Source organism: Mizuhopecten yessoensis, unplaced genomic scaffold (genome assembly GCF_002113885.1).
Source record: "Mizuhopecten yessoensis strain PY_sf001 unplaced genomic scaffold, ASM211388v2 scaffold716315, whole genome shotgun sequence".
Classification (NCBI taxonomy): Eukaryota; Metazoa; Mollusca; class Bivalvia; order Pectinida; family Pectinidae; genus Mizuhopecten; species Mizuhopecten yessoensis.
The window spans coordinates 510,588-536,631 of record NW_018480055.1 but is presented as its reverse complement, the minus strand read 5'-3'; the positions used below and the strand labels follow the sequence as shown (position 1 = coordinate 536,631).

The following is a 26,044-nucleotide window of genomic DNA, read 5'->3' as shown; positions in this document are numbered from 1 at the left end:
GTCATACATGTACTGCTGCAGCAGAGGTATTATCACTATAGGTCTACAGTGTCATACATGTACTGCTGCAGCAGAGGTATTATCACTAGGTCTACAGTGTCATACATGTACTGCTGCAGCAGAGGCATTATCACTTGGTCTACAGCGTCATACATGAACCTTTCAGCGGTCAACCAGTACAGAACAGTTTCTATTGTTACCATCAGGACACATTCTGATAACTCAAGAATACAAAACCGCTTGTAATTTTGTCAAATGTGTTGATTGAATAGTTCATTGAACTATCACAATACAAATATAACAAGAACAGTTTTTAAGCAAAAATTCACGTTGATTCGGAACAATAAATGTTTTTTAGCGGTAGAAATTGTATTGATTCAAAGTGCACATGTGACCGTTTATTTCATCATTATCGTAAAATCTTTGACAACATCCCTTCAACAAAATTAATATTAACATACTCACCTGAAAATGTATTCAGTCCAATCACATACCAGTAGAATAATACAATATCTGTAATTGATTTTCTGTTCCTAATTGATTTTTCTGTCCAACCGAGTACCCGCATGAATAAACAAACAGAGAAAGGAAATAATTTTTAAAAATCACAGATTATGTTACGGACATATTAAATATTTACAACTGTTGCTGACAAAATAGACACATATAAATGATATTTTTCATAATTTTCATAAAAATGGCACCGATGATGAAATTCTCTCAATGGTGATTGCTGCCTATTGGATAAAGACACGTTTTATCACGGAATGACACATGAAAGGCAATCGCAATAGATCACCCGAGTGACTCGGGTGACTGAATTAGTAATTATACATAGATATATTTTTAATAAACATATTTATTCAGTACAGTAACAGTGTTAATACATTTGATCTCTATCGACAAGAGATACATCCCACAGTCAAGCAATTAGTGATGGGATGATGATCAATTATAACCCTTTCACCCCTATGTAACTTAAGTAGACTCTACCATGCATTGATATGGATGAAGGGATAATAAAAAATCTGTAAGTTTGCCCTTTCCAATTCTGATTATCAATTACAAATTCTGTATTCAAAATAATAAGTTCATTATTAAAATCAAAGTGTCAGATGTATACAATGTAAAGTGTGTATTGAAAGTCATTTATACTTATGATTTTTATTGTCTGATTGTCAAAACCGCATAAAAGTTGCTTGAAATACACTCATTATAAAAGAACGAAACCTTATGATTAGTTTACAACTCTGTATACTGATGTAACAGTAGTGTTCTCACTGTATTAGGGTATTAAGTCCCACTAAATTATAAACTGATTATGCAACAAATCATCAATCAATTTACTACTTCCAATTACAAACTGATCTTGATGATGATTATACATTATAACTTTAAACTAATGCTCACTAAATTACAGCTTTACAAAAGATTGTTCTTGAAATATTTCGACACATTTGATACCAAAAAAAAATTGTGTGTAAAGTTAAGTGTTGATATGTTTATTTATAGTATTTTTTTTATATATTTTCAAATGGATTCAAAAGTGGTCAGCAAAGCAGCATATTTTAAACAAATAAAAACTTAAAAAAAAACACTTAAAGAACTGTTTATATTGAATTATTTCCACGGTATTATACTAAGGTGAAACATTTGTTTTCAAAAGACATTATTCACAGATCTGGCGTGTCACCTCGAGTTAAATCTTGTCAGTGATATTGATATGTGTTTCAGGTTCATTGATATGTACCTTACTGACCCTCTATGACCTCGGAACTGTCCTGATTTGACCTTTTAAGTATGAGGCTTGTAACCAATACCTCAAAAGGAACAATGGCCATACATGTCCTTGAAATGGGAAGGTACTTAATAGTGGAAACAACTTGTCGTAGATAAATCCCATACATAGTTATCGAAAATACATTTTATTTCTTTTTTGGTGGTAGTTTAGGTACAAATGGACCAGTGTCATACTAAATTGTCTTTGAATGAACAAGATAATATAATATTGAAATTGTGAAAATAACCAGGCTGTACTAAAATCCTGTCATTCTTACAGAATAAGGTATTTACAAAATTGAGTCCCTTTTGCCTAAGGATGCTCCAGACTAAATTAGGATAAAATCCCTTAATCCCTATGGCAGAGTATTATTAAGGTTTTACTTCTATTTCCCCTACTGGGCCCCGCCTCTCAGCCCCCAGGAGGGCCAGACCGCCCGTTTATACAAAATTGGTTCCCCTTTACCAAAGGATGCTCCACACCAAATATGGACCAAATCCTTTCATTCCTACAGAAAAAGAAGGATTTTAAAGAATAATTTGCTATGTTTCCCCTATTGGGCCGCGCCCCTCAGGCACCTGGGGGGCCAAACCCACGGTTTATACAAAATTGGTTCCCCTTCACCCAAGGATGCTTCAGACCAAATATGGAAAAAATCCTTTCATTCCTACAGAAGAAGAAGGATTTTAAAGAATTTGCTATATTCCCCCTATTGGCGCCCCTCAGCCCCCTGGGGGAACAGACCCACCATTTACACAAAATTAAGTCCCCTTGGCGCAAGGATGCCCCAGACTAAATTAGGTAGAAGAAGGATTTTAAAGGTTTTACCTCTATTTCTCCTATTGGGCCCCGCCACTCTGCCCCCACGGACGTTTCTTTGTTTATTTGACATCAAAAAGGTGAAGATATTTCACATTAATCATTTTATTTTCATATACTGTTTCTATGTTGTTTAAAATTTCAAAAAGTTTATCAGTTGAACTGAAAGGTGGGATAGAAAAACTGAAAACTCTATAAATGATCTAGAAAACTACTACTAGACTAGCACATTCTACTGAACTAGTATTCAACTTGAAAATCACATTCTACTGAACTAGTATCCAACTTGAAAACCACATTCTACTGAAATAGTATCCAACTTGAAAACCACATTCTACTGAACTAGTATTCAACTTGAAAACCACATTCTACTGAACTAGTATCCAACTTTAAAACCACATTCTACTGAAATAGTATCCAACTTGAAAACCACATTCTACTGAAATAGGATCCAACTTGAAAACCTCATTCTACTGAACTAGTATTCAACTTGAAAATCACATTCTACTGACCTAGTATCCAACTTGAAACCCACATTCTACTGAACTAGTATTAAACTTGAAAACTACATTCTACTGAACTAGTATTAAACTTGAAAACCTCATTCATGATTCTACTGAACTAGTATTCAACTTGAAAATCACATTCTACTGAACTAGTATCCAACTTGAAAACCACATTCTAATGAACTAGTATTAAACTTGAAAACCACATTCTACTGAACTAGTATCAAACTTGAAAACCACATTCTACTGAACTAGTATTCAACTTGAAGAAGGGTTATAACTCCAGTAAAAAGTTGAAAAAAGTGACATCCTTTCATACCGTTATATTGTTGTAACAGTGGACAAATAAATGTTAAAACAAAATTTGTTGAAACTGAGGAGGTAGGGTCTTTCTACTTGGCATAAGGCTCTTTATTGATACAATTGGGTACGAGGCTTCCATGACATACTAAAATACTCCTCAAGTTCTGGGTTGTCAAGACAGAACGGTATTCAACACACTTTTATAGAATATTGACAATATTTGCAACATGAGACGTAAGTATTTCTGATGATATTAAATGTTCAGATCATATCCCGTACACAACTTTAATTGTAAGTAACACGGTATGCTAACATTCTATCCGTATATCAGTCATTGTACTTTCAAGTGTTTTCCCTGAACAGGTCAAAGGACCCTTAACGCCTTTTTCAGTCATTATCAAAATACTCTTAATTTGATGTTTAAAAGGTCAGACACCTCGGAAGTAGAGATGTGTGTTTTACACTTACAACTTAATTCCTACCTAGTGAGTTCAGGCTGGATAATTTAACCTCTTATAAGTAACAAATGCCTAAAGGTCGGACACATTAAAACACTTGAAGACTATAAAACTCAGCTTAGCTAGCAGACAAGTTTTAGTTTCTTTTTACGGTGTACTCTAGGTAAAGATTTGTTTCATCTTTGTTGTACCTTCTAGTGATCACTGTTGGTGGCCCAGATCGTAGCACACAGGGGGCCTGAAATGGGATGAAACTGGAGTACCCAGAGAAAACCTGGTTCACATGCAAATCGATTGGGGGAATAGTGTTTGAGAAAGGGGTGTGTGTGTGTAACCCACTGTGCCATCCAACCACCCTACACCAGTTCTCAGCTAGGGGTTTGTTATCCTATTGTTCAACCCTTTCACCACTGTAGACCATAATGGACTCATCCATATCAATGCATGGTAGAGTCTACTCAAGTTACATAGGGGTGAAAGGGTTAACAGCCCCTTGAAAATTTGAGTCATTTAGGGCCAAACAACAATGTAAAAAATAGACATTCACAAAAAATGAAAACATGAAAACCAGAAACAAAAGGTTAAAATGGGTAAAAGATGTCAAAATATATCAATATAGCAAACAAATTGTTAATGAAATATATCATATCTTATTAAACAGATTAATTGAATGTAAATAATCATAGATTGATTGCACAGAAACTTTATCAAATAAACGTTTCATAGATAGTACATTGTAAAATCTGTCACGTTTTTGTTTGAAATCAGCGCATTCAATCATAAAGTGTTTGACTTTAAATGGTAGGGGTGTCACAATACGCCAAGAGTGTATCACAATATATTGCTATACAGAATAAATACATATTGTGATACGTATCCCAATATATTGTCAAAGGAAGGCTGTGCTCAATTTTATGATAAGTTGTTGTCAGTATGTAAGCAAACTTAATCATATACAATATGGATTACATAGATTCAAGATTTTTGTCAAACCAACCATCGATTACAAAATTTGAACTAATTCCCACCACTATTAAATGCATATTTTATGCTTATTGGCATATCTGTTTGAATTTGTAGTATTTGCAAAGTTAAAACACCAAGCAGATACATAAAAATATGCTTTTAAAAAATATTGAGATACAGCATTATTTCATCTCTATTTTGTGGTACGATACGATATACCTGTGTATTGTGATATACCTGTTTTCCTATATATTGTGACAGCCCTAGTAAATGGTTGATCACATGCATGACAATAAGGTTGGTCTTCCTTGTGTAAAATGTAGCTATGTGTGATGTAGGTATGGCCCATACGCAGTCGCGAGAGGACAACTTCCTCTCTGGGCCATACCTTCATCACACATAGCTACATTTTAGTACATTATACCTAGGTTGAACTGAAAACTTAAGACCATTAATTTTGCCTAATCGTTTAATAAAATTCGCTATTTAAGGTTTAAATCAGAGTAAGGCAGTTTAATATCTTTCGTATTGAGGTTAAGTGCTGCCTTAACAGTTCTATCTACTTTTCCATTTCCATTTATTCCGACATGACCGGGAATCCAAATCAAGACAAGTTGACAGAAAACTAACATTCTGTTAATACGAAGGGCTATATTTTGTACAAGATTGCTATTAAAGTTCCGGTTTTTAATACTTTGTAGTAGCGACAAAGAGTCGGAGCAGATAATAGGGTTTGTTTCTATAGGTTTGATAAGCATTTATTACCACAAAGATGGACATGGTGTTTTGATGAAGGCATACACAGAACGAGAAATCATTTATTGTCTGCAGTCTTGGACCAATTAATTATATCACTATGTTCTGAAATAAAAATGACTCATAAATCTTTTTTGAAAATAAAAAGCTGTAAAATTATGTAAGTATAGATATTAGCACAAAAAAAATAATGTAAATATAAAAACAAGATTTGGCAAAACTCCAATGTTAAATATGTTATTGCATCTAAATACCTGTTCATAATGGAAGCAGCAATTAAAAGGTGAAGACATATTTTTTTACATTTTTACAAGTAGAATTTACTATATTCATTACTAAGAGATGAACTTCTTTGCATAAATTACTTGCAAAGTTCTTTAAGAAGAAACTGTAACCTTTTAACTGTTTTCACATTCACTCTATTTATACCCTAGGGCTGAAATGAAAGCCTTAGCATAAATTATTTGCGACTTGTCATTATCAAGTTGACAAATTCAACAACAACAAATTAATTTTATTTTTTAATTTCAATGAACTGTTTAAACTATCAAGTCTCCACTGGTATACAAATCTAACTTTTTATACCCCTATAAATCATGACTTGGCTGAATGTGAATGATACTTCCTTCATTCGGTTTGAAATGTGCAAAGTTTTATCATCTTACATTCCCATGATTTACAGTCAAAGAAAAAAAAAAAAACTGATTTGTGGCATTTAATAAGGATTGTTTCTAGCACATTATTATCTACACCAGCCTCGCTTTGGTAACAAATGACACTGACATATATTTTCTAGCTCCATAAACAAATTTTTAAATCAAACAACCATATATGTCAAGTTTTAAACAATTTACCTGATTGCCTAATGCTAGCTAGCCTTCATGGCTGACACTAAAGATATTTGAAATCCGGCCCACAAAAAAACAGAAAGAAAACATGTCACTGCTAAGTGTGATGAGATAGGAAGATAAGATAAAGCTGTACAGTGCACGCAGCCTGAATAACCGCAGTGTAAATAATGACACCGAGGAGGCCGCAACAGAGCAAATGTTAAAATCAGTGTCACACTAAATCTTGATGGGATAATAAACTTAGTGTACATGCCATGACTAATGGTGTTTATTTCCTCAACATTGAATGAAACTCGTTTTTGAATTTGACAAGGGGGGATAACCCTATTTTGATTTTTTAATCAACCAAGAGAATTAAATTTGGTTTTTATACAACTAACCATTTTCTATGTTGTCAAATCTAAATGATAATCATTGCTCCTTGACATTTGTTTTGAAATGTTTACAAATAATTCTATGATTGAAATTTTGAAGAAATCTGGCCCGACACAGGAATGTATGTCAGCGTGCCTTAATTTAAAAAAAATGTTATCCATAAATTTAAAAACAAAAAAAATCATAGCATCTGTATTGCATATTGGTGTTCTATCCAAATCCTCATGCTACAGAAAGTAGCCAAAAACAAGAAGCAGCTTTGGCGATAAAATCTCTAGATCCAATGAGACACAGTGCCTGCAAAAAGAATTAACAGACCTGCATTTATATTGAGACTTAAGGTTATATGGTACCTTACTTTATATTGAGACTTAAGGTTATATGGTACCTTACTTTATATTGAGACTTGAGGTTATATGGTACCTTACTTTATATTGAGTCTTAAGGTTATAGGGTACCTTACTTTTATATTGAGACTTAAGGTTATATGGTACCTTACTTTATATTGAGACTTAAGGTTATATGGTACCTTACTTTATATTGAGACTTAAGGTTATAGGGTACCTTACTTTATATTGAAACTTGAGGTTATATGGTACCTTACTTTATATTGAGACTTGAGGTTATATGCTACCTTACTTTATATTGAGACTTTCGGTAAAGTCAGGTGTCAGTAAAGTCAGGTTACACTGTATGTTCAGATGTCCTAAAAATTCGGGCAGCAGTTAAGTCAGGTGTCAGTTAAGTCAGGTTTCAATGAATATTATAGGATGATTTAATATCAAGTGTCATTAACGCCAGGTTTTACCCATAATCTTGTCAGGTTTTACCATAATCATGTCAGGTTTTACCATAACCATGTCAGGTTTTACCATAAACATGGGCTTATCAAGATATATATAATCTTTACTTAAAAACAATTAAAGAAATGTCCTGATCCTCCATTTAGTCATTAAATCCCCATTTTGTACCTGTTGTCACCTCATTAGGCACACCTGTAGATATCTCTGATTATTTAAATGATCTTAAATCGTCTACCAAATCAATTAGTAAACAAAAAAGAAGTTTAGGTACATGTTTGTTGTAACGTGTGAGTCAGGCCGTGGAACAGTGGACCACATGATCAGGACATGTACTCCTGCTGCGTGTGGCGAGACCACAACAACCCTGGTCACGAGTCTCCTGATCCCCAGCTTCGTAATGATTTGGCAAAAAACTACAATCAAAGTAAATAAGAAATCCCAGTAAAACTTAACCCAGTAAAACCAATTGGTTTACCTAGATCTCTATCTTCTCTGATAATTGGACAATATAATCAAAGCATTGCACAAACGTGTGAAAATGAAATTCCCGACAAAGCTATCGGTCGTAAATCTCAGCCACTCGTTTTAAATATAAACAGCGATTGTTTCTCCAATCTAAGTGAGAATTCACCTAAAACCATCGAATTAACTCCTAACAAGATGGTTTTGATATTTATTGCTTTTTATTCCACAAGGATTAACATACATTCCACCAAGACGCGGGATAAAGCCAACCGTATACAGGAATCAGATGAACTCACGCAAATTACGATTATTTACACTTGTTTGGCATCGAGTGTATTGTGAAAAAAGCAGGAAAGTTTGAGATCTAATCAGACCCGCATTATAATACAAACATGACAAATTAAACACAGTGTTTGTCATACTGGGTGTGTTTTGTGATCAGGTAACTGCCTATCTGACTTTTACATACTGTACAATCTCTGATTCCATTCACAATCTTCACATGTCACAGGTACCGCGATTGTTTTACCTGTCAAAATGTTATGAACCTGCCTGTATTGTCGGCTTTGTGTGCAAGCTTTTTGCCTCGTTACACCCGCCCATCAAACCATAAAACATCTATTGATACCTTCCTTGCTTTTGATTTATTACGATAAACATTTGACCATTGTGCCTGCGCTTGGCAGTTTTTAGCCTGCCTCATGTTACCACGTTTGGGAGTCGTCGCTTGATGGTTGTATTCACGTCCAGGGTCAACACTGACAAGCATTGCGATTTGGGAAGTAATTACTAAATGTCTACACTGTCGTTGATTTCGGTAGTATTTTGTCGTGTGACAACATAATTACAAGGTAGGTAAGTGTTCTCCGTGTGTTATCATCGTGTAAGTGACGATATTGTAATTCTGTAGCGGTCGTGGTGATAGGACTTTATACGTACTAAATCCCTCACATATTATCTCTCACCGTCATACTCACTGTTGTATTTATGTTTTCAATATCCTTTGTCCCCCGTGATTAAATACCTGAGTGCGGATATTTTATTAATAACTACCTGTTGAGATAGATACTCGCGACAGTCCACCCGGGGATCAATACAAGCAGTCCGGCATGGAACTCGTACACTATACCAAGACTTCTATAACTTTATATACCGTAGTTAAATTTAAATCAGAGTTTTAAAAATATTTAAGATTACATGTGGGTGGCTTTATGACACGTGGATCAATGTTTGTGTAAAGGTGTGCGCCTGTCCTGGATGTCAGGCTTAAGACAGGTGAGTTTGTTTTTATTACGTACGGGTAACATTTTCATCAGTGGAGTACGAGTAACACTAGCTAAAATACCTATGTGACGTACTTAATTGAAACAATATATTATTTAACTGTTGGTTTGTGTGTTGACATTGACCTGTTTCTGCGCTCATAGGGAAAAAACAAGGATGGTCTTGTAACGTGTTGTCTTACCTAATACAGGTAAACAGTCTTAATTTCATACATGTAAATAGTTTTACATGCATACAGGGTTTGCTTGTAAATAGCTTAACAGTCTTATATCTAAACAACAACGTAATATGTTCCGCTGTACACAAAATGTCAGATAAAAAATGTCCCGACTATAGTAACAAGGTTCCATTGTACACAAAATCCAAAGTGTCAATACTAACAAGGTTCTGCTATACACAAAAACCAAAGTGTCCAGCTTAACAAGGTTCTACTGTACACACAATCCAAAGTGTCCAGACTAACAAGGTTCTACTGTAAATACAAATCTCAGTGTCCAGAATAACAAGCTTTCAATATACCCTAAACCCTAATTGTATACATTAATAATTCTGCTGTACATTAAAACCAAAGAGTCCAGACTAAAAAGGTCCACTGTACACACAAACCAAAGTGTCCAGACTAAAAAGGCCCCCCTGTACACACAAACAAAAGTGTCCAGACTAAAAAGGTCCCACTGTACACACAAACCAAAGTGTCCAGACTAAAAAGTCCCCCTGTACACACAAACCAAAGTGTCCAGACTAAAAAGGTCCCCCTGTACACACAAACCAAAGTGTCCAGACTAAAGAGGTCCCATTGTGTGGTACAAAGTTGAAATTTTGCCTTCCTTGATACATGTAGGAATATATAATTGAGGTGATAATTTGATATGAGGTGTGAATTTTTCACTGTTTATCAAAACTTACCTTGATATATAGGGCAAGATAATACCAGGACTTTATGACATCACCTATTAACTATTTATCAATTATCTCACATCCTTATCACCCACCCCATTAAGTAAGCGTCAAATACATACCACACTCAACATCCTATCATCAACTCTAGGTCGGCTACAGATATGTATGTCCCATGTAATCCTATAGTATCACAAGTGATAACGAATGACCTATTATATTGCTGTGTTGTACAGAGTTATGTACCCTAAAAAGCATCACCATGAGCCATTTCCAACATGGACATATCTCAACCTATCTCAACATGACAAACATCAACCCACCGCAACACCAAAAATATATGAAGTTACCTAAACATCACAAAAATTAACCAACAACAATATAACGCTACAAAACACCACAAATATATCAACCCACCTAGTCCATCAAACATCAACCAACCCTAACATTAACACCTCCCCCACCCCAACCCCTCAAACATTTCAAATATATACCCAACACGACAAACATCAAGCCACCTACACATGACAAACACTAACCCAACATGACGATCAATCTATCCAAACATCAACTGACCAGAACATCACAAGTATCATCCCACCACAACATCTCAAACATCAACCCAACATCACAAACATCAACCCACCACAACATCACAAACATCAACACAACATCACAAATATCAACCCACAACATCACAAACATTTACCCACAACAACATCACAAACATCAACCCACAACAACACCACAAACATCAACCCACCTTAACATCACAAACATCAACCCACAACAACATCACAAACATCAACCCACAACATCACAAACATCAACCCAACATCACAAATATCAACCCACAACATCACAAACATGTACCCACAACAACATCACAAACATCACCCCACAACACCACAAACATCAACCCACCACAACACCACAAACATCACCCCACAACATCACAAACATTTCCCCACAACAACATCACAAACATCACCCCACAACACCACAAACATTTACCCACAACAACATCACAAACACCAACCCACAACACCACAAACATCAACCCACAACATCACAAACCTCAACCCACAACATCACAAACATCAACCCACAACATCACAAACATTTACCCACAACAACATCACAAACATCAACCCACAACAACACCACAAACATCAACCCACCTCAACATCACAAACATCAACCCACCACAACATCACAAACATCAACACACAACATCACAAACATCAACCCACAACATCACAAACATCAACCCACAACATCATAAACATCAACCCACCACAACATCACAAAAATCAACCCACAACAACATCACAAACATCAACCCACAACAACACCACAAACATCACCCCACCTCAACATCACAAACACCAACCCACAACAACATCACAAACATCAACCCACAACATCACAAACATCACCCCACAACATCACAAACATCACCCCACCACAACAACACAAACATCAACCCACAACAACATCACAAACATCAACCCACAACAACACCACAAACATCACCCCACCTCAACATCACAAACACCAACCCACAACAACATCACAAACATCAACCCACAACAACACCACAAACATCAACCCACCACAACACCACAAACATCAACCCACAACATCACAAACATCACCCCACCACAACATAACAAACATCAACCCACCACAACACCACAAACATCAACCCACCTCAACATCACAAACATCACCCCACCACAACATCACAAACATCAACCCACAACAGCATCACAAACATCAACCCACCACAACATCACAAATACCAACCCACCACAACATCACAAACATCAACCCACCACAACATCATAAACATCAACACACCACAACATCACAAACATCAACCCACCACAACATTACAAACATCAACCCACCACAACATCACAAACATCCACCCACCACAACATCACAAACATCAACTCACAACAACACAAACATCAACCCACCACAACATCATAAACATCAACACACCACAACATCACAAACATCAACCCACCACAACTTTACAAACATCAACCCACCACAACATCACAAACATCCACCCACCACAACATCACAAACATCAACTCACAACAACACAAACATCAACCCACCACAACATCATAAACATCAACACACCACAACATCACAAACATCAACCCACCACAACATCTATTCACCACTATATGACAAACATCAACACTACAGAATATTTCATCTATACCCCACCCCTACACCTTCCTCAGTGCTGTCACTAGGATGTGTACTGTATATATAGGAGGTCATGTCGACATGCCTGATAACAGTTAAACACATCAGCAATAGTGTTTATAATATTAAATATCTATTATAAATGTCAAGGTTGTTTTGTTTCTCCTTCCTAAATCCCTGATGTATAACCATACAATGTTGTTGAGATTGTTTTGGATATTACTCTGAACATCACTTGATGACAAGTTTACTGAGGTAAGTTATAAACCAATAAGACAGCTGTCTAACTCACATTATAGGGAAAATGTATGTCAGATTACACACTAGCCTGGGGCTGCTGTGGCCGAGTGGTTAACTCATTCACCCCTGAAATTTCATAATAAACTTTTCCAACCTTTGAATTGGACGAGTTAAAATGTGTCATTCGGGGTGAATGAGTTCAAGTGGGCTGCTGGAGGGGAGTCGCCATGTACTGGCAGCAGGTCAGTGGTTTCTCTCCAGGTACTCCAGTTTTCTGCCACCACTATAACATGACTCATCCTTAAATGACCAAAGCTCTCACACACAATAGCCTCATTTGTAATTTTTACCAGGTATAAGAAATGGGTTGATATTACTTTGTTAGATTAAACCATGTGTCAGGAAACTCGGGAATCAGATTAAGACTGGTTTGAATATATAAAACTTATACTGTAAATCCTGTTCCTCTACCAATCCAGCAACACTTTAGTGTTGTAGACAGATTCTTCCCTGGAGAGGAGTATGTCACCTTGGTAAAATACTACCCGCTACCTACCGACCTGGTTACCAAGAATTTCTCTTTAGCTTATGTACGATTTGTAAACCAGAGGTTCACTGTTCGACTCCTAGCAGAGACATTGAAAACATAATGACCTCTGTCAAGTCAATTAATATAAAAATAATATAATTTGGTGTATTAATTCACTGTATAACGTCATGGTGCAATTGCAGGACTCGGTCAACACTTTCAAAATATGTGAGTGTGAATGCTCAGGTTAAGTCTAAGCCAATTCTTCTGGAGTCATTTTATCCTGTATCCCCGCATAAAACTTGCATAGCCCTTGTTCAGCTTACAACTTAATTTCTGAATTTTTAAAAAGCATTGCCGTCTAGATGGAAGAAAAAAGTGTTTTGGTTTTCAAGCAGTTGACAAGTTGACTAGTTAACCTAGGCTCATTATTAATGTTGATGCTTCTACTGTTAAGCAATTTGAAATCTTGTTAGATGAACACTGGAAATATGATTGTCATACTAATGAACAATTAATCCTTAAAATTTGAACCAGAAGTAATGTATTTTTTAATTCTTAAATGTATCTAATGTTGACATAGAGGCTATTCCGTCTTTGCAAACTATTGCAGAGTTATCTTCTCTTGTGAGCAGGTATAGATTGTTACGTCATTGGTATGTGTGAGAAAATTACGTCGTTTTCTCAAAAATTGATGACGTTACTCTCACAAACCAATGATGTAACAATAAATACCTGCTAACAAGAGAAGATAACTCTGCAATACGCAAACACGGAATAAGCCTGCATTCATTAGAAATCGTAATAAATCGAGTTATCAAGATACCCTGTGCAATTCCATTCCAGCCAACAACAGTGATTCATATAAGTTGGAAAAGTTTGTTTTATAAGAAAATTAAGTTTATATAATAAAGCATCCAGTTAAAATTTGAATTGTGTTATAACCAATAAGACTGTCTTATAAATAGTAAATTCAACATTTTATATGTTATTCATAGTTACAGGCAAATTATGAAAATAGTGCTAAAAAATAGAAGGAATCCATATTTTATGGTGTCGTATATTAAAGTAAAAATTACTGTCCTCAAATTTTCTAAATTTCACAATAAAAACTGAAGATCAAAATTGATAGCCACTAAGCAAAACAAGGGCAATAACTCTTGTAAATTAATCGATCAAATTTATTTAGCTGATTTATGTGAGGAAAAATTTGAAAAGAAAATATAAAATTTCTACCCAAGAAAACCTCAATTTCTTTGTGCACGTCTCTCGTTCAATTTAGGCATTACTTAAGGTAACTTGAGATCGTTTGATTATAATATTAAGGTTATGACATTGATGATAAATTCAAATTGTAAGAAATTTGATTCCAGAGAATTTGTTTTTCTCTGTGGGGTTCAATTAAATGAATTTATGACAGAAACCTGTTTTCAAAAAGGGACTGAAATTTAATAAAGACATACTGAAGTATTCAACTCAATTTATTACCCAATACTGTCATTCAAATTGGAAATCTGTTCTGTTCAATAATAACGTGGTAACTTTAGCAGTTATTAATTCAGTATAAATGTCAGTGGTGTGGGAGCATTATTTATAGTTAAGTTTGATATTATAATACATGTACTAAAAGTACAGGTTTAAAAAACGTGGAAATTTCCTGGCCAATCTAAATAGGTATTAGGCTTGATTGCTAATTTGCGAGTTGAAAAGCAACCTTCCTGGCATTTTTACCCAGAGGAAGTTACATGCAAATCAACTTGTTTTGTTCAATATTGCAACTAATTAAAAATAATTCAAAATCAGCAAATATCTTTTAAGAAATTACCAAAAAGGTTTTGATCAGGAAAGAAAGGGTTACAGGAAACATTATTGTTGTTTGCCTTGGCCTTTTTCAATCTGTCCATATCATTACTGTCCATAAAGAATTTTCTAAATTACTGAATCTCATATCCATTATACATTGTTATGAAATATGATCTAAATAATTGGATAAATATTGCAAAAAAATATTCAAATAGATAATAATGTTGGTGTCCCGACTACATATTTATATCTGTGTCTTTATGTACCCAGGTTTAGTAGCTCAACAACAGATTGAGGTAACTATTGAATACACGTTTTATTACTCACTGAAAATAAGAAAGTTAAAAATAAAACATTGAAAGGTTCCATGTGATGGCCTACCAGTAAATAGACTGAAAATACCCATCTGTAAACACATATATGCTTGCAAAATATTAATTAGATATGTGGCTTTACATGCGTGAAAGCTAAAGGGGCTTGATTTGAGTAGTACAGATGCAAGTATTTACAAGCTTTGTGTGGATTCTTGTTTTTCAAGGACAACCAAACAACATTTAAAAAACCAGGCTATATTATACGTTATCTTGATAATCACAAATCTTTCGCTTGAATTAATAAATTGTTAAAAAAAATCATTGTCGAGTCAAAGCGGAAGTAAAGGTCAAACAGAAGAGCATTGTTCTGTTTAGATGTACCACATGATGTCAAAATTCTGTCTTTTCGTATTGCAGAGTTATCTGCTCTTGTGAGCAGGTATTGATTGTTATGTCATTTGTTTGAGAGAGTAACGTCATCAATATTTTAGAAAACAACGTAATTTTCTCACAAACTAAGGACGTAACAATCAATACCTGCTCACAAGAGAAGATAACTCTGTAATACGAAAAGATGGAATACGTAGAGGACATTTAATGGCTTCAATTGTGTGTTGAAACATAAACTTAGCGTCCCGTTTTGTTCGGTTTAATTTACTCACTATCAACATATGACAGATACTTGTTAGAGAAGTTTAACCCACTACCAGGTTTACATACATTTTTTTATTGATATTTGAATTGTTTTTATTTAATTACATGTATATTGATAAAAAAATGTTATTTTTATAAAACATTTTCACAAGTGTTTTCCCCATTACAAGCAAGTTCATCAGGCGTCAGCTACAAGTTAACCAGTCTGCTATTAATAATTAATAATAATAATAATTGGAGGTTCTTATATACCGCTTAATTACAACCTAGTTTGTAGGTCGTCTCAAAGTGGTTAAAAAACTATTATCCGTGGTTATAGGGCCTTTGCATCCAGCTAACATCTTTCTCAACTCCCTGGGGAGCATACAGCCAGTGCTGCCATTTCAGCGCTCACAGCTAGCATTCAACAATTCTAGCACTACCCAACCACATACTTATTTACAGCTGAGTAGACTGGAACAAGCGGAGTAAAGTATCTTGCTCAAAGATACAAAACAGTGCCGCGATTCGAACCAGCAACCCTTCGGTCACAAGCCCGACGTCCTACCACTAGACTACCATGCCTCCTTTAACATTAGTTCTCTGGTGTATAACACTGCATGTTATAAAGTGTGCCCCCACATACCCCCAGCGGAGTTCCCCACACACCCCCAGCGGAGTTGGAAGTTTTGTGTTGTGTCTTCTGCTTAGACACGCTGAAAAAACACATTATCTCCTGCCCTGATTATAACACGTGGGATCTATATTGTTTGTTTTCTCACTTCCCTGCGGTCTCCTTTTGGCGGTGTTGGCACCTCAGTCCTCCATATGAGCTTAGCTGTTGCAATTGCTCAGGAATGATGAGTTGTACACGTATTCAGAAAACAACAAAAAATTCACAAATTTATCTTTAGTCCCATTACAAACAAGTTTACTTGTAGTCTCTGTTTCCACCAAGTTCACAGGAAGTATTCGTTACGTTTCGTGACAACATTAAATTTTAAATGTTTGTTTTTTCCACGTCAAACAGTCAAGTATATATTGAATACCCTCATAAAGTATGACGGTATACATAACAACCCTAGGTTAACTACGGAGATAATGTTGGCATTTATTATTTGTACACAAATTAAATATTTAGTTCCGATAATAATATTCTGTAGTATCATTGGGCAAGCCTATGGCACCAACGAAGAACGTACCATCTGTCTTTTTCTACCTACATTAAACTGCCATGTCCCACTTGAGAAGCCTAGTTAGTTTAACAACCAAAAATTAAAATATAAATTTTATTTAATTTATGCATGAAAACCTGAAAATTATTCATTTTCATATCCAAATGAACTCACGACTTTTCTTAAAGCACCTACATGCTCCACAATTCTTTGAAAGTTACCTGGATGAAGAAAATTTCAAAAATGATTATTTGGACACATTTTGTGTGAAAGCTGTGGATTCTTTGGTAAATTGAATGAACTACTTACCATTAACACTACAAACTCTCCTCTAATACTACTGTTGCCACTTCAGCCACCACCAGAGGGCACTTGAGTGAAGTCCGCCATTGTACACCTTTGCCAGTTCTACAAAATATTTACATCAATTTAGGTTATTTATGAGGTTTGCTTCCTAATAAACATGGCATATTGAGACTTCTAGTTCTGGTAAAGGGTCCTATATCTAAATAAACATAGCTGAATGGCACCTACTTATAAATCTGTACTGTTTCAGTAGAGAGTTCCAGCTCTGTGTTCTGTATATGACCAGAGTTCCAATTTGTTCAGCATTTTGCAGACCCATTTGCTACAGCAAAAGTCATACATGTGAAAGAAAGATATCTATCATAATTTCTTCTCTCACCAAAACATCTCCAAACATATTTAATCACCTAAGACATCTTGATTAAAGTGGAGAGTGTGTCTACATCTCTACTGATCATGGTATTCTTTATGCGATCACTTTTCTACAACATTACAAGGAATATTTTCTAAATTTTAATTTTGTTTTAACTCCCAAAAAAACAACTGCATCATATCAATTAGTTACTGATATGTTGCAGAAATGTTATTCAAACATAATTATTGCAACATATTTATACCTTTGTTAAAATAGAGACGAAATAATATAAATTTAACAATAACTTTTCATGGTCTGTAAAGGTAGAAAAGTAGTGGGACTCTTATCTTAAATGATGTCAGAGCAGTAAACTTGTTCAAATTCAAATGTCATCACAAAATTCATGATTTTGTGGTCATGAATAGTGTCTAGTCTTCTTGTTTCTAAAAACTGCCCCGTATTCATTTAAGGAATCTTACATTAACAAATCCATTGATATTAACTCATTTACCCCTAAAGACACATTTGAACTCTTTCAATTTAATGGTTGGAATAGTTCATTATGAAATTCCAGGGGTGAATGAGCTAAAAAAAACTAGTGCAATTTACAAGGCAAAGGGACCCATTGCACTAGTTATAATTGTGAAAAACAGTTTCACTTCAGAGATATTTTTAAACGTTGAGTTTTCTTCTTTATAGATTATGAAGCAACAATACAGATTTGTTATGGCCTAGACCTGGAGTTACTTCCCTTTCAAGATATTAATCTCAATGAATGACAGCAGCATAGGTAAAATGAATATGGTATGATATGTAGCCCCATAGCCACATGAGATATCCAGTATGTTATATTTGACCATAGCAGGGTCGGGTCCAGGTGAGGGCGTAATGGGCGTACGCCCCCCCTTTTCAAAAAATAAAAAATAAATATCGTAATCTGCTAATATTGTATTGAATATGGCAATTTATCATATTCATTAATTAAACACATACTGCGATTTCTTTTTATACTGACACCCTGACACTTTAACTATAAAATATACATGCTCCAAGTCAGGAACCGCTACATTAGTGCATTTCACAATTATCTTATGTTTTTTAGCAAAAAAAAAGGTCCAAAAAATTTGATTCTACGGGGGCCCCCTCTTTCAAATATCCTAGTAACGCCCCTGCATAGGGACAACAATATTTAAAACTGCAAGATTAAAAAACATTTTAATGCTTATAAAGGAGTGTAAAGTTCCATTGTTGAAGCTGTTATTTTCAATTAATTACATTTGGTGTATCTTCCAGAAACAAATTGAAAACCATCTTGTTCCAAAATAATCTAACAATCAATAGTGAAGGGTTGGGAATTCTCGTGGAGTCCAGAGACAATCCAACAGGACTGCGTTTTATTGACGAGTATATGTGAAAAAATTAAGGTCCATTACAGAGCTCCAGAATCTGGTCTTTATATTTGCTTGCCTATGAAGCCAAGTCAACTGCGGAATAATGCATGTATAACGATTTTCATTTGCGTCGTTTTGAACGTTCCTAAAAGAAGGAGGGGGGGGGGGCGTATGTGGAAGAAGATGAAAAGCACGTATAACCAAAGGTTTCTCAACGTGTAGCAATTTGTGTGCCTTTTTAATTTTGGAAAAACAATATTTTTGAAACTCTGAAAATAAACTTAAACTCGCTGCCAAATTTCCACGCGTGCCGATATTGAGACAGCTCACATAAATCTGCCTACTAACATAGTTACCGCTACTTACATCCGCCCTGTCACCCTCACCTCACCAGTAGTATATAGATTGATAGCGTTAGACATCAACAAGTCATAAACTTACGTGTTCCATAAATTTGTTAATTTTCTATACTCAGTTGTTCGTGGTCATTCACTGTTAGCCGCGCAATTGTACGGTCACGACGAGCGTTCTAGATTTCATGTGATTTAGCTCGTGCACTCAACTTTCGGTTACTCTTGAGAGTTTTCCGAATACGCATGGTAAACGACAAAAACAACTTCCTTTTATCAAACACAAAAAAAATATCTTACTTTGTACGATTAATGGACTATACAGCTGAATGGAGCACTAATAGTTGTATAGAAATATAAAAACGTTGCACTGAATTGCTAACGCACACAGGGACCTGAGAATTCGTTACTGCTATATTTGGACTTATTCTAGAGTGTTCAGAGGTTCAGAGTAAAAGGGGTTTACATTGACTTTCGGTATATTCGAGTGATAATATCGTCATTGGGTGAACTTTCTACCGAAAATGGATCTTAACCCCTAAATTGTGTAAATTTACTTTGAACATCTAAGTTTAGGTACAAACTTATAGCTGTAACAAATTAGTAGGTCCCTGCGAATATGTTCATGCGAATTTTTCCAATTTTTCATTGGGGAAAAACGCTCCCGAAAAAATCTGAAAATGAAGGGGAAAATAGTTACAATGAACAATATTTGCCAGAGCTCAAGAGTTTCAAATATATTATGGTTTGTACACTTTATTCAATGAATCATTTTTATTAAAAAAAAATATAATTTCAAAGGTCAGAGACTCAATTAAAATACTTGTGAGTTTCCGTTCAAAATAGGAACTTGACATGTATGCAAATGTCTTTAGAGAAAAGATTTGGGGTGACGAAATTATAATCTCGAAATGTGTGCTGTTAGTTACGGTGGTACATTTAGGACATGCATAATATTATTTTCTATCTTAGTTATCTCATGAGTGCTCGACATATTAAGCGCCCGATATAATTAAGGTAGAAAATAATATCATGCATGTCCTAAATGTACCACCGTAGAAAATGACAATTATACTTTCCGAATTATTTACTGTACAGTTTGAAAAAAATGAAAGGGATATTTTCTCTGTGTAATGTTCGTGTTGAATCCCATGTTATTAGGTTTGTAGAAAAAAATGAAAAAATCCTAAATGTATAGATTAGATTTGAATACATCATGTGAAATTGTATACAATAACTATATAATGCTGCTGATGTGTTCTGCCATGTGTAAAATTTGCTGATTGTCTGAGACCTCTTGTTACACCCGCATGTGTGTCTGAGTGAACAATGAAATCCTGACCTCTTGGAGTTTCTTCCTTGTGTCAGATTCAGATTGTTGTATTCCTTGTGTAAGACACATCGGAGAGTAGACATACAAATAGTACAGTATATTAAAAATTTACAATGATACATGTATACAATAACAGTCAAATACAATGTGATGCATATTGTACAATGACATACGTGATAACAATACCGTATATTACAATGAATACGACAAAATGACATACATCATAAGAGACAGCATCGGAAACGATGGTTATACATGTATCATTAGTACCCCTATCCCCCCTCTCCCTCCCACCCTTTATCCTGTCTGCTCTCTGTAAACTTCACAGTGATTGACTTCATTGTTACCTGTAAAACAAAATGTATATGTGTTTGTTCTATAGAAAAGGACACACATATCGATGATACATGCATGTACAAAAGTCGTATTACGAAATATGTTCGAAGCCACCAAGGGAGTAGATCATGCTTTCCATTTCTGAAATATAATAATAAATAAAAATTTAAATGTGTATATCATATCCAATTTTTGTGTAAAGAAAGCCAGTGATTGCATGGTTCCTAAACAAAGAATTCAACTTATTTTTTCTACGTTGACATTTTATTCTGTAGTTAGAAGGACTTAGTGTGGAGATGTTGTTGGATTCAAAATATAGTTTCTTATTTAATTAAGACTGAAACTTAGCTCCACATTAAAACAAAACTTCATTATTAATTAATTGGTTTAAATGAACGTGCTTCACGTGAGGTTTAGTGTTGAGTTTATTGGATATCTACCAGTCGCCTGTGTTACAAGGGGGAGAACTCCGTAGAGACTGATATCGTTTGCCCCGCGCGACATTATATTACTTCCTTGTATGGTATCTATATCGAGTTTCCTGTCTGTTGTAGGTTTGGAAAGTTAAAAGAGCGGACATACATAACGAGAAGGCGTTGTCCAGCTTGAATTATAGTCTACTTTACTGATATTGGTGAGTATTTCGTCTTTTAAAATTATTCACGCGACAGAAAAATCATAAACGTTTTGAACACATCCTTTTCTACTTGATTTTTTTAAATTTATTTGCTAAATATTAAACCAAAATGATTTGGCACAGGTTTCAACGCTCTTTCCTCTAATCAATATAACGACAACATTGACATAACTAGGCAAAATGTAAAAAATATTTCACAACAAAATAAACAATTAACCACAAAATGTTTTTTTATAGAAATTAAAGAAGATTAAGTATTTTTATATCTACTGCAGGCCTTTATAATTTTGCGCATTCGAAATATTTCTTCATTTGTTTATGTGAACAAATATTTGTTACATGAACTGATAGGTCCCTATTTGTTTCTTATTAATTTTGAAGCGTTTCGGCGAATTCAAGCCTCAGTTGTTGGTAATAGGATGTGATATGCATTCTCACAAGGACCCACGTGGTTACAGACAGGGTTCGACAATTAACTATAAATAATTCATAATTTTTAGGGACGTATACTATACAGTATTAATAGAGTGTATACCAGTTGGTGTATACTCCAAACGAGTTTTGATATCATCAGAAGAGGAGGAAACAATAAGCGGGGTATACAAATATTTGGATATATCTGCAATAAGATGGCAAAACTTACTTTTTTGGTTTATAAATAAATCTGGGATAGTGTTCACTGTTCTCTGACCCTAATTAATTAATTACATGATTTTTTAGTTTAGGGCCAGAGAAAAGTTTGAGGCTGGTGTAATTGTTTTTAAACTTTAGAACTTCATTCATATATTACGTTACAAAGGAGTAAACAATTAATATGTATGTACCAGGTAGCTGTGCGTTGGCTGGCAAGTTATATCACGTTCACGTTGGAGTTTTTTTATTAAGTTGTATAAGCTTTATTAGATGTGTAATACGGTTACAGGGTACGTTGTGGGTTTTTTGGTGGGTTTTTTCAATATTACAAAATATCTTACAATGGTAATTTTCACACTCACTTGTTCATTCTTGCATAGACCAGATAGACTGTATATGAATTTCCCATTTCCCATATCTAATTGTTTAAATATCTAATTTATATTTGAAGTCAATGCTAACTTTTTTTATAGAATGTAAAATTACAGAGCGCGATTTTCTGGAAGCCTGGGAAGGGTATATACACCAATACTGCCAACCTGTCAGGACTAACAGCATTGAATTCAATTGTTCAATCAACCAGTCGCGATTTCATTTAACAGAGGTTCCAAAAAAGGAAACATATTAAGGGAAACCCGTGTTTCCTGTGACGTAATTCCGATATCGATATGTATCCTTTAGGATTCGTGGTTGAAACTGACCCTTATGGAGAAATTGATTTTGTTCCAGTGTTAAACATATTCACCCCTGCGGAAACATAATGAACTCCACCAATTAAAAGGTTGGAAAAGTTCATCATGAAATTTCAGGGGTGAGTGAGTTAAGTTAGTCATATGTATACTGACTGGTATACTGGCCGAAAGTGTAAGCGTCTGTCTGTACGACAGTAAATGAAAATGATCACATGCTAACTTTATTTTGAATTCAACTCAACATAATTTGTAAAATACAATTAATGATGATAAAATATAACATCAACCATTTTTTAAAGACTGTGTATCACCAAATATCATAGTCTAATAATAGTAATATCATGATGATTTTATTGTGAGGACGAAGAGGTGTGGAGCCCCCTTAACTCAATCAGGCATTGATCGGCGTACAAGTTGATAAAAAACATAATTAATACATTTATCTCGTGCTGAGGAGGAATACATTTATAAATCAGATGGTGGGTGGTAATTTTACTTTTAAAGATTTTTTTTGTGGGAACAAAAGACGTATTAGCGTTATGTGCAATGTTTATTCACACGAGACAAAGTTGGGTGTTGCGGTGAAATTCATCACTAAAGCCGTGTCTTCACGGACGCTTTAGTTCTTTATATTTAGTGTATCGCACAGGAAAGGGCCCATTGTTGACTTGAGTTTATTCAAAAGCAAAAACATTGCTTAATTTCAAAATTGAGAAAAAATATCCGGAACTAACTAGNCGGGGGGAAGGGGGTTAGTTATAAATCTCCATGGGTTCCGGACGGAACATTTAAATACAAAAGAAACAGAAATTAAAAGATTTTCGGTGACGTTCATATAACTCATTTTTTTCGAGATGAACAGGCGATTAGTAGACTATACACATAATTTGTTTGCACACATTTACAAAAAAAGGAAGATACACTTCTTTTTCTTGACTGGGACCGAAGTATTTTGCCGGTTTTATACATTATGAATTTATGTATGTGAGCTAATAAACCCTGAAAAGTAATACATTCTGGTATGATAACTAGACTAGACAGTGCCCGAATCCCCGAGGAGGCACTGAGGCTTGACATTTTTAACTGACTGTATTAAGGGGACGTTACCGTTGATTTTATACCGATGCTAAATAGCAAAGTCGGTAAAGACAGGGATCCGTTTTAGGCAGAGGCCGGTTAAGACATCTTATACTTACTCTATGTATAGACCAACGCATCCCAAACGTCTCTGGAAATATCGCTTACAATTCTATTCACGCAAAAATGAAATTTTGAATTCAAATATATTTATTATCATCAGAATACCAGGAACACATTAACAGTTTCAAGTTTCATTTGATTGATTTTTTTGTTTTGTTCTCGAAAAGCGTGACCTCATTATAGTTAAGCATTCTGTTAACACTCCACGCGTCCTTAAGCAAGAACGTCAGCTTATAAATCAAACTGGGTAAGATTATAAAACAAAACATAAATTTTGAGAGATTGTCTTTTATTTTTATTTTTTAACAATATACAAAACAGAATCAAATCTCTCTTCTAAAATGAGTACGAATCAGACACATTGGCGGTATTGGTAGTATTCCTTTATTACCTCCAAATGAGGAGAGTTACAAAAAGGGCTACTGTCTATCGACAAATAGTCGGAAATCAAGACCATTATGAAAATGAGGAAGGCTGCCGTTTTCCCATTAACACTGTAATTTGATATAAGCGTTATAGACATGGAATGGTCCACACGTACACGCCCACCCGGCTCTAGTTTACAGTCCCATACAGTACCTTATGGCGTTACGTAGTCCATTATATCACTCATTAGCGGTGACAAATTGAAGTCGTTAAAATACTTTACTCGGTGACCCAACAGTTACTAATTTGAAATGTCACCACCAGAGAAAGTGCCAGCTACGTATACACACTAAGGGGCAGGTGCGCTACGTCACGTGCTGCAGGGACGGAATTAAATTAATGAAGTTCGATCACGAGATTTAACTTGACACTTCCTTTATTTCTGCTACCTGTATAAGGTAGACATTGTTGTTTAATTACCCCGTGCTTACCGCAAATTAGGCGTTTCGATTGGTTCATAAAAGTTTTTTCGGTATTTCTTTTGAATGGGCATCCCCTGTACGTTTTATTATACCTGCTTACGTTCTGTTCAACTCTCCCGTTTAAAACGGTTTTTTTTTTGTCTTCGAATCTGTTTCTTGATTATTTCGATACTAATTCAAGCCATGATTTATTTGCTCACAAATCTGATGCATACAAAATTGTTCACTTTTTTCTACTCTTAAAAATGTAAAATAAAAACTGATCATAACAGTATGAATTTTAACGACATTTCTTTTGAATAGCAATTTCGCCATTGTTACTTATCTTTTCGATTCTCCGTTGTACAATTTATTATAGCTGTTCTCCCTTTTCCTGTTTAAAACAGGGTTTTTTTTGTCTTCGAATCTGTTTCTTTATCATTTTTTCTGGTAAATTAAACGACACAATTTATTTATGATTTAATCGACTATTTAGATACACAAGCTGAAATTTATTTGCTCACAAAACTGATTTATACAAAATTGTTCACTTCTTTCTACTTTTGAAAATGTAAAATAAAACTGATTAAAATCGTGCGAGTTTTAAGAACTTTCATTTCACTGAAGAACGGAACTACTACTTAACGAATATTAAACAGCACTTGTCCTTGTGATTTTAGATAAATAAAGGGAACAAACAGAACAACTTTTTTTGTTGCTCTTCTGGGTTTTCTTACAAAATGGAAAGTTTTAACATATATTTTAAGCCGTTTCGCACAATGTGTTAGATTTCAATTA

The 26,044-nt window shown here is 34.8% G+C and overlaps 1 protein-coding gene and 1 long non-coding RNA gene across 8 annotated transcripts in view; one reads left to right on the top strand and one right to left on the bottom strand.

Annotated features, from left to right (window-relative positions):
• Positions 1-19,787, bottom strand: part of LOC110442968 — a 101,922-nt gene extending 82,135 nt beyond the window's left edge. The window contains exons 1-2 of the long non-coding RNA XR_002462059.1: positions 19,680-19,787; positions 17,496-17,594 (exon numbers count right to left, since the gene is read on the bottom strand). This is a non-coding gene — a long non-coding RNA (uncharacterized LOC110442968). The remainder of the gene's footprint in view (positions 1-17,495; positions 17,595-19,679) is intronic.
• The window catches only part of LOC110442966 (frizzled-5-like), a 144,302-nt gene that overhangs the window by 76,442 nt on the left and 41,816 nt on the right, over positions 1-26,044 (top strand). For 4 of the 7 annotated variants that reach the window (XM_021486865.1, XM_021486872.1, XM_021486863.1 and 1 more), the window contains exon 3: positions 21,812-21,891. The gene's annotated coding sequence lies outside the window, so the exon portion shown is untranslated. Of the gene's footprint in view, positions 1-8,788; positions 8,934-9,153; positions 9,358-12,569; positions 12,748-21,811; positions 21,892-26,044 lie in introns of those variants that run through there. The other 3 variants (XM_021486867.1, XM_021486866.1, XM_021486869.1) reach the window with 3 other exon arrangements.